Source organism: Eutrema salsugineum, unplaced genomic scaffold (assembly GCF_000478725.1).
Source record: "Eutrema salsugineum unplaced genomic scaffold, Eutsalg1_0 scaffold_3, whole genome shotgun sequence".
Taxonomy (NCBI): Eukaryota; Viridiplantae; Streptophyta; class Magnoliopsida; order Brassicales; family Brassicaceae; genus Eutrema; species Eutrema salsugineum.
In genome coordinates this window covers 14982253-14994915 of record NW_006256756.1, presented here as the reverse complement: position 1 = coordinate 14994915, position 12663 = coordinate 14982253, and the positions used below count along the sequence as shown (strand labels likewise).

Below are 12663 nucleotides of genomic sequence, written 5' to 3'. Positions count from 1 at the left end.
CACATCTAATCTTTTGCAGAGATGATGTTAATCATGATTAGAAGTAGAAATGAGATGATGAGATGATAAGAAACAGACTTGGAATGATCAAATCCCTTCAGATATCTCTTAATCAAAAACGTTTTTACCCTCAAAAGGAAAGAAAACTAGAGAGAAAACTAAGTAGAAGATAACATACTTGGGTTTTTCTCCCAAAAAACTATATATACCTAGTGCTAATGGACCGGGTCAGCCCAGGACAAACTGGGTACTGACCCGGCTCAGTTGGGTCAAGTGGAAATCCTGCGGGTCAGTCCAGTATGTCCCAGGTCGCACACCTAAGTCGCAGTAGATGAAGACTTGTCTTGTGAAGCCTGAATCGCCTTGTCTTAGCCGCACGCCTAAGTAGGAGTGTTTTGCGAGTGCTGCTGCGGCTTGGTCTCCTTCCTCTCCAACTCGCAGGGCTAAGGCGGTTTCTGGGGAATGTACAAACTGTGCGGGTTGGTCTCTATTGCACCTAGGTCGCAGGCTCAAGTCGGAGTGATTTGCGAGTGTTGCTGCGGCTTGGTCTCCTTCCTCTCCAACTCGCAGCATCCAGAGCAGCTTAGACCACTTCGCATTCCGGAGAGTGTAACTCCTATGAGACTTGTCCGAATTGAATGATTTCGGTTGCAGAAGACAGAGGACTCATTTATCTCCAACTTTGGTGAAGAAAGCTTCGGTGCTTGGGAAGTGTAAGGCTTCCTGGAGGGCACATCTTTGCAGTGCATGTACACGACCAGAGAGAGGCGTCTAGACATGTGTCCATTCCGGAGACTGTATCTTTCTGCTCATAGATCCGAATTGAATGATCTTGGACGTTCTGGAAAGAAGGCTCAAATGTCTATGGTTCTCATGAAGGACCCGGAAACAAAATCGGCCTGGAAGTGCACCGTCCTTCGCATCCTTTAGAACTGATCTGCTCGGTCCGGAATACCTGCGAGACTGGGGTTCCTTCCGACAAGCTTATCTCTCTGCTCACGCGTCCGAATTCCACGATTCTACTTGCTAAGAGACCGTGATGCAATGCTCTCCAACTTCTATGAAGCACCCGCCGTCTGAATCGGACCGGAAGGCTCCCCGGACAGGCGATCATTCAGGGGTATCGGATTGCTCCGGAATGAGTGCGAGACCTGTTCGTCTTCCGATTACCATATCTTTCAGTTCTGTGGTCCAAATGCCTTGATTCCAACTGTTATGAACTCTTGACTCAATTATCTCCAACCTTTATGAAGACTCCGACAGCTAAATCTGACCGGAAGGTTCCCCGGACAGGCGATTTCGGAAACGTGTCTGCACCCGGAGATTTTGGCCGAGAGACTTGACCGCGGTACGTGTTATTGGCCGAGAAAGCTACCCGCGGGAAGGATTTTGGTCGAGAACCTTCGACCTTCAGTACACCATTTTGCCGAGAAACCCAAAATTGCTCCTTTTCACCATTTTTGATCATTCCAACTCCATTTATTCATCTGAATCACATCATCACTCAATTGGCTCAAAGCACCTGTTTAACACTCCAAACATGCAAAACTCTCTTGGACCTAATGCAATCTCCTAAGTCCTAAAACAATGCCTAAAGACCTAAAATGCATGCAAATGAGACATGATTTTGACTAGAATATGTACATTAAATGATGCAATTTATGAATATATCACTTCGCTTAGTTTAAATCTCACCTTTTTGTTTCATTTTCATGCTTATTTACTTGTTAAGTAGTTTAGCAAAAACCTTTATCCTTTCATCTTGACTTAAGATCATAAGTAACATAGACTAGTGTCTCACACACAAGTTTGGATTGATAACCCCTTGTACTACAAGACAGGGGATTGATAACCTCTACAAAGAACCATAAACGCTTAGTTATCAATTGGCGCCATTGCCGACTTGTGGGAGCATTAGTCTCTTATTTGTTCTTAAGATCAAGACTTTACTTTCTTTTGTTTTACTAACTGTTTTTCAAGTTCTGGCTTTGATTTCAGGTGCATGAAAACCAGGTCTCGCAGCACAGAACCGCCTTTACCCTACGACAATAACATCAACCGGATTGAGAGGCGAGCTCGCGAGAGAGAACGGCACTTTGAAAGGCTTGGAATGGCAGAACAGCAAAGGATAGAGCAGCAAGCTCAAGATGCCGAGCACCAGGCTCAGGCTAATCAGGCGCAGGCAGGAAGAAATGAACAACAAGCCTACGTTAACCAACAACAGGCTCAAAGAAATGAAAGGCTTGCTCAGCAAAATCAACAACAAGCGAATAGAAATGAGCAACAAGGCCATCATGTTCATCCACCACCGCCACCAGCTCAGAGACAACCCCCTCTGGTCTTTGTTGGAGAAAACGACCGAGCTAACGTGCACCAATATAGAGCCGGGATTCAAGCACCACCTATGCAAAACAACAACTTTGAAGTTAAAGCTTCCCTGCTTAATATGGTGCAGAACACCAAGTTTCACGGTCTACCCGGAGAGGACCCTCTTGAGCATCTAGATCAGTTTGATCGAGTTTGCGACTTATCAAAGATTAATGGCGTGTCAGAGGATAGCTTCAAGCTACGCCTGTTCCCAGTCAGCCTCGGTGATAAAGCTCACCAGTGGGAAAAGAACCTCCCGAGGGGTTCTATACAAACGTGGGAACAGTGTAAGCTGGCGTTCTTATCAAAGTTTTTTTCCACATCACGCACGGCCAAGCTCAGGAATCAAATCTCAAGTTTCACGCAACACAACAACAAGAGCTTTAGTGAAGCTTTGGAACGGTTTCGGAGCTATACAAACCAATGCCCACACCACGGCTTCTCAGAGGCATCCCTATTGAGTACTTTATACTGAGGTGCCCTCCCCAAGATCAGAAACCAACTCGATACAGCTTCAAATGGAAATTTTCTTGGGAAAGAGATCAATGCGACAATGGAACTAGTGGAGAACCTCGCCATGTCTAATGACACATATGGAGAAGATTTTGACAGGGCAAACCGTTCAGAGGGATCTAGTGATGAACAGCGCATGAAGAAAGACATCAGAGAGCTTCAGAGCAAGCTTGACAAGGTTTTAATGGCTACACAAAAGCCAATGCACTTCGTAGGCGAGTTTGATGAGCAAGGGCCAAGTTTTGACAATGTTAATGAAGATGGTCTAACTCAAGAGGAGCTGAACTACATAGGGAATCAGCAGAGGTATCAGCGGTTTAGCAACTACAGCAGTAACCCAAACCTCTCTTACCGAAACCCAAATGTAGCTAATCCTCAAGACCAAGTGTACCCTGCTCAACAAGAACAACAAAGCTATGCTCCAAAAGCTCCATTTCAGAACAACTTTTAGCCCAAGCAACAGTTCAGCGGGCAACAGCAGAGCTACAATCAGCAGCATCAAGCGGCTCAAAGCAACACATTCAACAGCCAACCGCATCAACACAAGTTTCCACCAGGGTTCAACCCGCAGCAAATGGGTAATCAGCAACAAATTCAGGGAACGGGTCAGAATCAGATGGGAACTGACGTCTGTGGGATTCTACAGCAACTGTTACAGGGTCAGCAGAGGGTTGAGAGCCAGCACGCAACAATGCAACAAGATATCAGAGTGCTTAAGCAGAACCAAGCCTCTACATCGTCGAGAGGACCGGCTTTACCAGGTAAGCCGGAGCCTAATCCCAAGGAGTATGTGAACGCCATCACATTGAGGAGTGGTAAAGAATTACAAGCTCCAACGCCTAAGACTAAGCTCATTGAGGCCAATGAGCAACTCGAGGGGGAGGCAGCCTCAGATGATGCGCAACAAGAAGAGGTTTTAGAAAAGGAACCGATCAAAGACAAAGGAAAAGAGGTGGAGAAGACACCTGAGCTTGAAAAGCCCTACGTTCCACCACCACCTTACCAGCCCAAGATACCATTCCCAGGGCGTTTCAAAAAAGAAAATCTTAGACAAAGCCAAGGCGGTCTTTGAGAAACACTTGGAGAACACGCAACTTACCTTACCCTTCATAGACGCTTTCCTAGCTATACCACAGCTTGGAAAATTCCTAAAGGACGCGATTCTCAACAAAACAAAGGAGCTCCAGGGTATGGTAATATTGAGCCACGAGTGCAGTGCTATAATACAAAGAAGATCTATACCAAGAAAGCTATCCGATCCGGGCAGCTTTACTTTACCGTGTGCCTTAGGTCACTTGAAGTTCTCAAATTGCTTATGTGATCTAGGAGGTTCTGTGAGCTTAATGCCTTACACGGTGGCCAAGAAAGGTAGAAACCCCCACAGACTTCATAGTTCTTGATATGGACGAGGAACCATTAGACCCCATTATCGTTGGCCGACCGTTCTTAGCGACCGCAGGAGCCATCATCGACGTGAGAGGGGGTATGATTGAATTACACATCGGTTTCGAGACTATGAAGTTCAACGTGAAGGAGATGATGAAGAAACCGACCATTGGAGGTCAGGTTTTCTATGTGGAAGTTATGGAGGAGCTAGCTGATGAGCTCCTAGAGGAGCTGAACACAGAAGACCCGTTACAAGTGGTCTTGACATGGGAACAAAGCGAGCACGGGTATTTGAACGAGGAAGCGAGGTGTACAAGCGTCTTTTGGACCAACCGAACGAGCTCGGACCTGAGGTGAGGTTTCTAGAGCTCAGGAAGAGTGGCCTCGACACTATAGACAGCGAGGGGTCCAAGGGTATTGAGGAGACACCTCGGGATATCATGGCCGCGACAGCTTGTGATGAGGTCGATGGTAAACCGCGCGAAAACGAAGAAAAGACCGAGGAAGCTGTTCCGGGCCAATGCAGCTTTGATGCCGATTGGAAGGAGGCTGATGCACCCCCTGTTGAGCTCAAGCCTCTACCAACAGGGCTCAGGTACGCTTTCTTGGGTCTAGACTCCACATATCCCGTGATCATCAACGATAGCTTGCTTAAACATGAAGAGAGTGCATTGCTTAGTGAGATAAGAAAATTCAGGAGAGCCATAAGATATTCTTTGGCTGATATTAGAGGGATCTCTCCTGACATATTCATCCAAAGGATACACCTAGAGGACCAAGCTATGTCCTCTATTGAGCATCAACGACGTCTTAACCCGAACCTTAAGGAGGTGGTTAAGAAGGAGATACTCAAACTACTTGAGGCAGGGATAATTTACCCAATCTCTGACTCACGGTGGGTATCTCCTGTTCACGTTGTGCCCAAGAAAGGTGGGATCACGGTGGTTAAAAACGATAAGGATGAGCTTATAGCCCAAAGAACCGTAACCGGTCATCGTATGTGCATAGACTATAGGAAATTGAATTCTGCTTCTAGAAAATATCATTTTCCTTTACCATTCATTGATCAAATGCTTGAATGGCTAGCTAATCATCCTTATTTTTGTTTTCTTGATGGGAACTCGGGTTTCTTTCAGATCCCTATAGATCCCCGAGATCAAGAGAAAACAACATTTACTTGCCCTTATGGAACTTATGCTTATAGGAGAATGCCTTTTGGTCATTGTAATGCACCGGCCACTTTTCAAAGATGCATGATGCATATTTTCTCCGATCTAATTAAAGAGAAAGTGGAGGTGTTTATGGATGATTTTTCCGTATACGGCTCTTCTTTCTCCGATTGTCTTGCTAATCTATCTCAGGTTCTTAAGCGATGTGAGGAACACAGTCTCGTCTTGAACTGGGAGAAATGCCATTTCATGGTCCAAGAAGGGATTGTCTTGGGGCACAAGGTATCAGAGAAAGGCACAGAGGTAGACAAGGCTAAGATCGAGGTTAAGGTGAACCTACAAGCTCCGAAGTCAGTAAAAGGAATAAGAAGCTTCCTTGGCCACGCAGGGTTCTATAGAAGATTCATTAAAGATTTCTCCAAGATAGCTCGACCCTTGACAAGGCTATTGTGCAAAGAAGTGGAGTTTATCTTTGATGAAGAGTGTGAGGAAGCGTTTAAGAGAATCAAGGAAGCTTTGATCAGTGCACCGATAGTACAAGCCGCCGATTGGTCTTTACCATTCGAAGTGATGACAGATGCATCTGACTATGCCGTGGGGGCTGTCCTGGGGCAAAAGAAAGACAAGAAGCTTCATGTGATCTATTACGCAAGCCGCACCTTGGATTCAGCTCAAGAAAAGTATGCCACCACCGAGAAGGAAATGCTTGCCATTGTTTTTGCATTTGATATATTCAGGAGTTATCTAGTGGGATCAAAGGTCACAGTCTATACAGATCACATGGCTTTGAGGTATCTGATGTCTAAGAAGGATGCTAAGACGAGGCTTCTAAGATGGGTCTTGTTACTTCAAGAATTTGATTGGAGGTGCTTGATAAAAAGGGTATTGAGAACGGGGCCGCAGACCATCTCTCAAGGCTGAGGATTGATGAACAAGTCCCCATAGATGATGCTTTACCCTAGGAACATCTCATGCTGGTCCGGTCTTACTTAGAAGTGGAGGAAGCCAACACGATCAAAGAGAGAAGCCTCCCATGGTTCGCAGATCTGGTGAACTACTTGTCATGCGGTTTAGAGCCACCTGATCTTGATACTTATCAGAGGAAGAAGTTCTTTAGAGACGTGATGAGATACCATTGGGATGAGCCGTATCTATACGTGCTTAACAAGGATCATCTCTATAGACGATGCTTGGCCGAGGAGGAGATCTATCCAGTGCTACAAGAATGCCACGGTTCGACTTATGGTGGTCACTTAGGTGCATTCAAGACGGTCACCAAGGTCTTACAAAGCGGTTTCTGGTGGCCGACCATGTTCAAAGACGCTCAGGATGTAGTCTCAAGGTGTGAAGTGATAACTAAGAGTTTTCAAGTCTTAGATGGGTTAGAAATCCCCTTGTCAAAGTAGTATAAGGGGTGTCAATCCATATGTGTGGTAGTTAGGCACTAGTTTATAAGACAAGTTCTTAAGTCAAGCTGAATAAAAGATGAGTTTGGTGAAACCAGCAACAAAAAAGCATAAAACAAGAAACAAACAAGCTATGATTAATGAACTAAGCAAGCAAACAAAACAAGATGGTGGTAAATAAGCAAATGATAAAAGCTAAACCTCTAGATGTGATCATTGATTAGGGTGCTTTAGATATCAATTCATGATGCTAAGAACATAATGCAACACCTACTACTCTTTAGTCTAGGCTTCTTAATCAGATTAATTCATTCTCATGACAATAATCCCTTTGCTAATCACTTAATCAAGTCTAACAACCATTAGATATAATCAAGCAATCAACAAGCATAATGCATCAAGCCTAATAAATGACCAAACAATCTCTCAACCAAGAAGACTGAATCTTACACAGAAAGACATAGCAAGCAATCACATGATCTCAAATATTTCAACTTAGAACTCTAATCTTGACTAATCCTCTCATGAAGGCATTAATCTCTACACTAATCTACTTTCAAACCAAATTCCCATTTGTGAAATATGAACTAATGAGCATTAAGCAACAGTTCTAATATGTCATTTATGCAATTAACAAACATTCCCATGGCATTAATGCATAAACCCTTAGTTAGCTTTCATTCAGGCATTTCATCAAACACTTTTGGTGCATGAAATGCCTATGAACCCAGATTTCACTTTCCCAAGGAAATCTGGCATTAGGAGCAGCTAACTAAGGAAATGAAATGATAATCTCGACCCTAAACATCACAAATCAAACATCTAAGCACCCTAATCTACACACCTAGAAGTTTAAAAGATGACTACTCACTAATCATGAAGAACCCATCTAATCTTTTGCAAGAGATGATGTTAATCATGATTAGAAGCAGAAATGAGATGATGAGATGATAAGAAACAGACTTAGATTGATTAAATACTTGAGATATCTCTTAATCGAAAACGTTTTTACACTAAAAAGGAAAGAATACTAGAGAGAAACTAAGAGAGAAGATAACATGTCTAGGTTTTTTTTCTCCAAAAAGCTATATATACTAAGTGCTAATGAACCGGGTCAGCCCAGAACAAACCGGGTCCTGACCCGGCTTTAGTGGGTAAAGTGGAATTACTGCGGGTTGGTCCAGTGTCTCCCAGGTAGCATGCCCAAGTCGCAGTAGATTAAGAACTTATCTTGTGAGACTTAAATCGCTTTGTCTTAGCCGCACGCCCAGGTAGGAGTGTTTTGCGAGTCTTTGTGCGGCTTAATTCTCTTCTTCTTCAACTCGCAGGACCAAGGCGGTTTCTGGGGAATGTACATGTGCGACTTGGTCATCCCTAGTCCCAGGTAGCAGGCTCAAGTCGGAGTAAATTGCGAGTGATCATGCGGCTTGGTTCCAGTGTCTCCCAGGTAGCATGCCCAAGTTGCAGTATTGTGTACTTAGCAATTTTCTTGCTCGGGAGCCTCAGACCTCATCCATTTATAGCTTACCCGCACTACTCAACTCGCAGCATCAATTTCCAGGCATTCGTCTTCAGGCCTGCGAGTTAACCAAGTCGCAAGGCTTTCTCGCAGCATTCAGAGCAGCTTGGACCACTTCGCATTCCGGAGAGTGTAACTTCTAAGATACTTGTCCGAATTGAGTGATTCCGGTTGCAGAGAACAGCGGACTCATATATCTCCAACTTTGGTAAAGGAAGCGTCGGTTCTTGGGAAGTGGAAGGCTTCCTGGAGGGCTGATCTTTGAAGTGCATTTACACGATCAGAGAGAGGCGTCTAGACATGTGTCCATTCCGGAGACCGTATCGTTTTGCTCATAGCTCCGAATTGAATGATCTCGGACGTTATTGAAAGAGTACTCAAATGTCTCTGATTCTCATGAAGGCCCCAGAAACTGAATCGGCCTGGAAGTGCACTGTCCTTCGCATTCTTCGGAGCTCATCGGCTCGGTCAAAAACGGCAGCGAGACAGGAGTTTTTTCCGACGAGCTTAACTTTTTGCTCACGCGTCTGAATTCCATGGTTTTACTTGCTCTGGAACCGTGATCCGATCCTATCCAACTTTGATGAAGCACCCGACAACTGGATCGGACCGGAAGGTTCCCCGTGCAGGCGATCATTCAGGAGTATCGGATTGCTCCGAAATGAGTGCGAGACCTGTTCGTCTTCCGATTACCATATCTTTCAGCTCCGTGGTCAAAATGCCTTGATTCCAACTGTTATGAACTCTTGACTCAATTCTCTCTAACTTTCATGGAGACCCCGACAGCTGAATCTGACGGTAAGACCTTCCGGTAACGTGATTTCCGAGATGTATCTGCACCAGAGATTTTTGGCCGAGAGACTTGACCGCGGTACGTGTTTTTGGCCGAGAAAGCTACCCGCGGGAAGGATTTTGGCCGAGAATCTTCGGCCATCAGTACATCATTTTGCCGAGAAACCCAAAATTGCTCCTTTTCACCATTTTTGATAAGTTCAACTCCATTTCTTCATCTGAATCACATCCTCCCCTCCAAATAAACTCCAAAAGCACCTGTTTAACACTCCAAAACATGCAAAACTCTCTTGGACCTAATGCAATCTCCTAAGTCCTAAAACAATGCCTAAAGACCTAAAATGCATGTAAATGAGACATGATTTGGACTAGAATATGTACATTAAATGATGCAATTTATGAATATATCATGAAGCTTGTCAACGGCATGGTAACATATCCAAGAGGAATGAAATGCCTCAAAACCCGATTTTTGAAGTAGAGGTCTTCGACTGTTGGGGCATTGACTTCATGGGTCCCTTTGTAAGCTCATATGGGAATCAGTATATACTTGTCGCGGTGGACTATGTAAGCAAGTGGGTTGAAGCGGTTGCATCCCCAACTAATGATTCAAAGGTTGTGGTAAAGCTCTTTGAGAGCATCATTTTCCCAAGTTGGAGTCCTAAGGGTAGTTATAAGCGATGGAGGAAGCCACTTTATCAATAAGACTCTTGAGAGTCTTTTGAAGAAGAACGGAGTAAAGCACAAGGTGGCCAGCCCTTATCATCCTCAAACAAGCGGCCAAGTGGAGGTCTCAAACCGCCAGATCAAGGCCATTTTGGAGAGAACTGTGAGCTCATCTCGGAAGGATTGGAGCAAGAAACTAGACGATGCTTTGTGGGCTTACATTCTCTTATTCCTCAACTATTTGACATTCGTTATTCCTCAACTATTTGACATTCATTAAGCTCTTTACCAAGTGGATCAAATGATGCAATGTTCAAACAAGCAAAGTTTGGCTAGGGTGAGGTACTGAGACTAAAATGGTCTCATCAGCGCCTAAGTGGGTTCAATGCAGCAAGGGGATCTCTCTATGAATGATCAAACTTTGGCAGAATGCTAAAGGTAAAAAGCAACCTATGCATACAAGGGCAAGGACTCGTCCCACCCCACACTCTACTCAAAGCTTTCTCACTTGCTCAACCTCTCAAGAACCTCACTTTCCACACTCATTTCCTCTCACTAGGGGACTCACTTTTCATTTTCACACTCAAGTCTTGGAGTTCAAACTTTACATAGCTCCTTTTCACTTTCTTTTGTAACTTCTAACCTCTTTTTCTTTCTTTTTAAAACATTTGAGCTCTTGGGCTTCTTTTCTTTTCTTTTCACTTAGAGGCTAGACTTTTTCTTTTCAAAACACTAGAGCTCACTTTCTTTGACTCAAAACTCCAAGACTGATTTCTTTTCTTTTTCTATCCCCTAGTTCTCACCATTCTCCTTTTATTTCCACTCATCTCTCCTTTCCACTCACCAACAAGTATTCCCCCACACTTAGTTCTCACCAAATCTCTCAGCTCCTTGATGATGGAACTTAACACTCAATGAGACTTGCCCTTGTCGCTCTAAACCTAACACTTTCTGCTAAGTTTGATCCAAGGTGGCCTTTCAATCACACACAAACATTTGGCTTGAAAGAAGGATGGGTTCAGGGTGAGGAAAACTGATCCAGATGTGGACTCAGCTATTTGAGCTAAGGAAGAGGGTGGTAAAAACAGGATTCTAGCTCAAATATGTATATAGGTATCCACAAACTTATTTAAACAATGCATCACAAGATAATTTCAAGTCAAGTTCAAGGTTTTCACTTATTAGAATTGAGTTCAATTCAAACTTGCTTCTCAGATTCAAACCATTTCAAGCCTTGCAAGCACAGAAGTCATTTCACAAGCATATTTAATCCAAATTCTCAAAGTGATGTACTCTCAAGGAAAGAACCTATCATTACTCCCATTTGCATATGATGCAACCTATATGAAAATGCAAACTAGACTCAACCTAAAATGTGAATGCAACTACATGAGCATTTTTTTGTGAAAATTTTTCAGATTTGTTTCATTTTTTGGTTTTTATATGCACTTAGATGAATGCAAAATGAGACTCAAAGTGAAAAGGAAAATAAGAGCAGAATAAACATGATTAGTAAACACAAAACCCCTCCCCCACACTTAGATAACACAGTCCCTTGTGTTATAAAAGCATGAGAAAGAGGAAAAATCAAACATGAAATGCAAAAGATAAAGAAAAATGCTAAATGCTCATTTACAAGTGTTTGGAGTGATACCTGGTGTGGTTCTTGTGCAAAAGGGGAGTGAGTATCTGCACCAGATGAGGCCAGACACCACTGGAGATGGATTTGGCTTGGCCTGAACTCCCTTGTGCGGCATGGACTTGTCTTGGACCAACTCGCAGACTTTGGGACATAGATACCTCGGCCTTTCTTCCCATTCTGCGGCCTAGCCTCCATGTTTCCCAGGTAGCACGCCTAACTCGGAGTAATTTGCGAGTCTTCATGCTGGTTAGCTTCCTTGTGTTTCAGGTAGCAGCACCAGGTCGCAGGTTTTTGGACTTAAACACCTCGGCCACTTTTCTTTTTGGTGCGGCCTGGTTTCCTTGCTCCCAGCCACCACGCCCAACCCGGAGTAATTTGCGAATGGATGTGCGGCCTAGCTTCCTCTCTTCTGACCCGCACTCTCAAGCCGCAGTATTTGGGACTTAAACACTTCGGGCCTCTTCATGGTTTTGTGCGGCTTGCTTCTTACACCAGGTAGCAGGCCCAGGCCGGAGTAAATTGCGAGTTGGGCTGCGACCTGGGCTCTTAGTGCACCAAGCCGCACATCTAGGTAGCACTCAGGCGGCTCACCAGTTTTCATTCCTTAAGTCCTTCCTCAGCTTGTTCACAGACTCCTTTTCAATTTGTCCTTGGACCACAACATTCCTAAGTCACCTTAGACCTGGAAACACTTCACAAAACCCATCAAAATATCCTAAAACATGAAAAAGAAGAGAAAAGAGTAAGAAGATTATATACAAGGATAAGCTTGGGGTGTCTCCCAAGAGCACTTTGTTTAAAGTCACTAAGTTTGACTTTGAAAAACCTGTTTTTAGCTGGGGTGAGGTTGAGCACTGATGCTTTTCAGCACTTCAATGGTCCTTAGCAAGAAAGCTGAGTTGCTTTGCTGCCTTTGGGAACTATTAGACCCTTGTCCTTGAGATCCCATCTTGAGACCTTTGTCCACCAGCTCTTGAATACCATCTGGGTCTTTATCAAAAATGGCCTTTGTGAGACATGCCCTCACTTCAGCAAACAGACCTGGCTTCCCATTGCAATCCAGCTTATACTTCAGAGAACCATCATCATCAACCCAAGGAGTGAGATCAAAGTCTGAGAAGAAAGATCAGGTTTAATACTCTTGTCTTCTGATGCTGAGCCATCACTTTTGGTGTTAATCATCCTTAGATCACTAAGTTTAGG

General features: G+C 44.0%; 1 non-coding gene across 1 annotated transcript; it reads right to left on the bottom strand.

Moving 5' to 3' along the window:
- Positions 1–2701: 2701 nt before the first annotated feature.
- Positions 2702–2808, bottom strand: LOC112085636. The gene has a single exon (XR_002898937.1). It is a non-coding gene; the product is annotated as a small nucleolar RNA R71 (small nucleolar RNA).
- Between the last annotated feature and the right edge of the window lie 9855 nt (positions 2809–12663).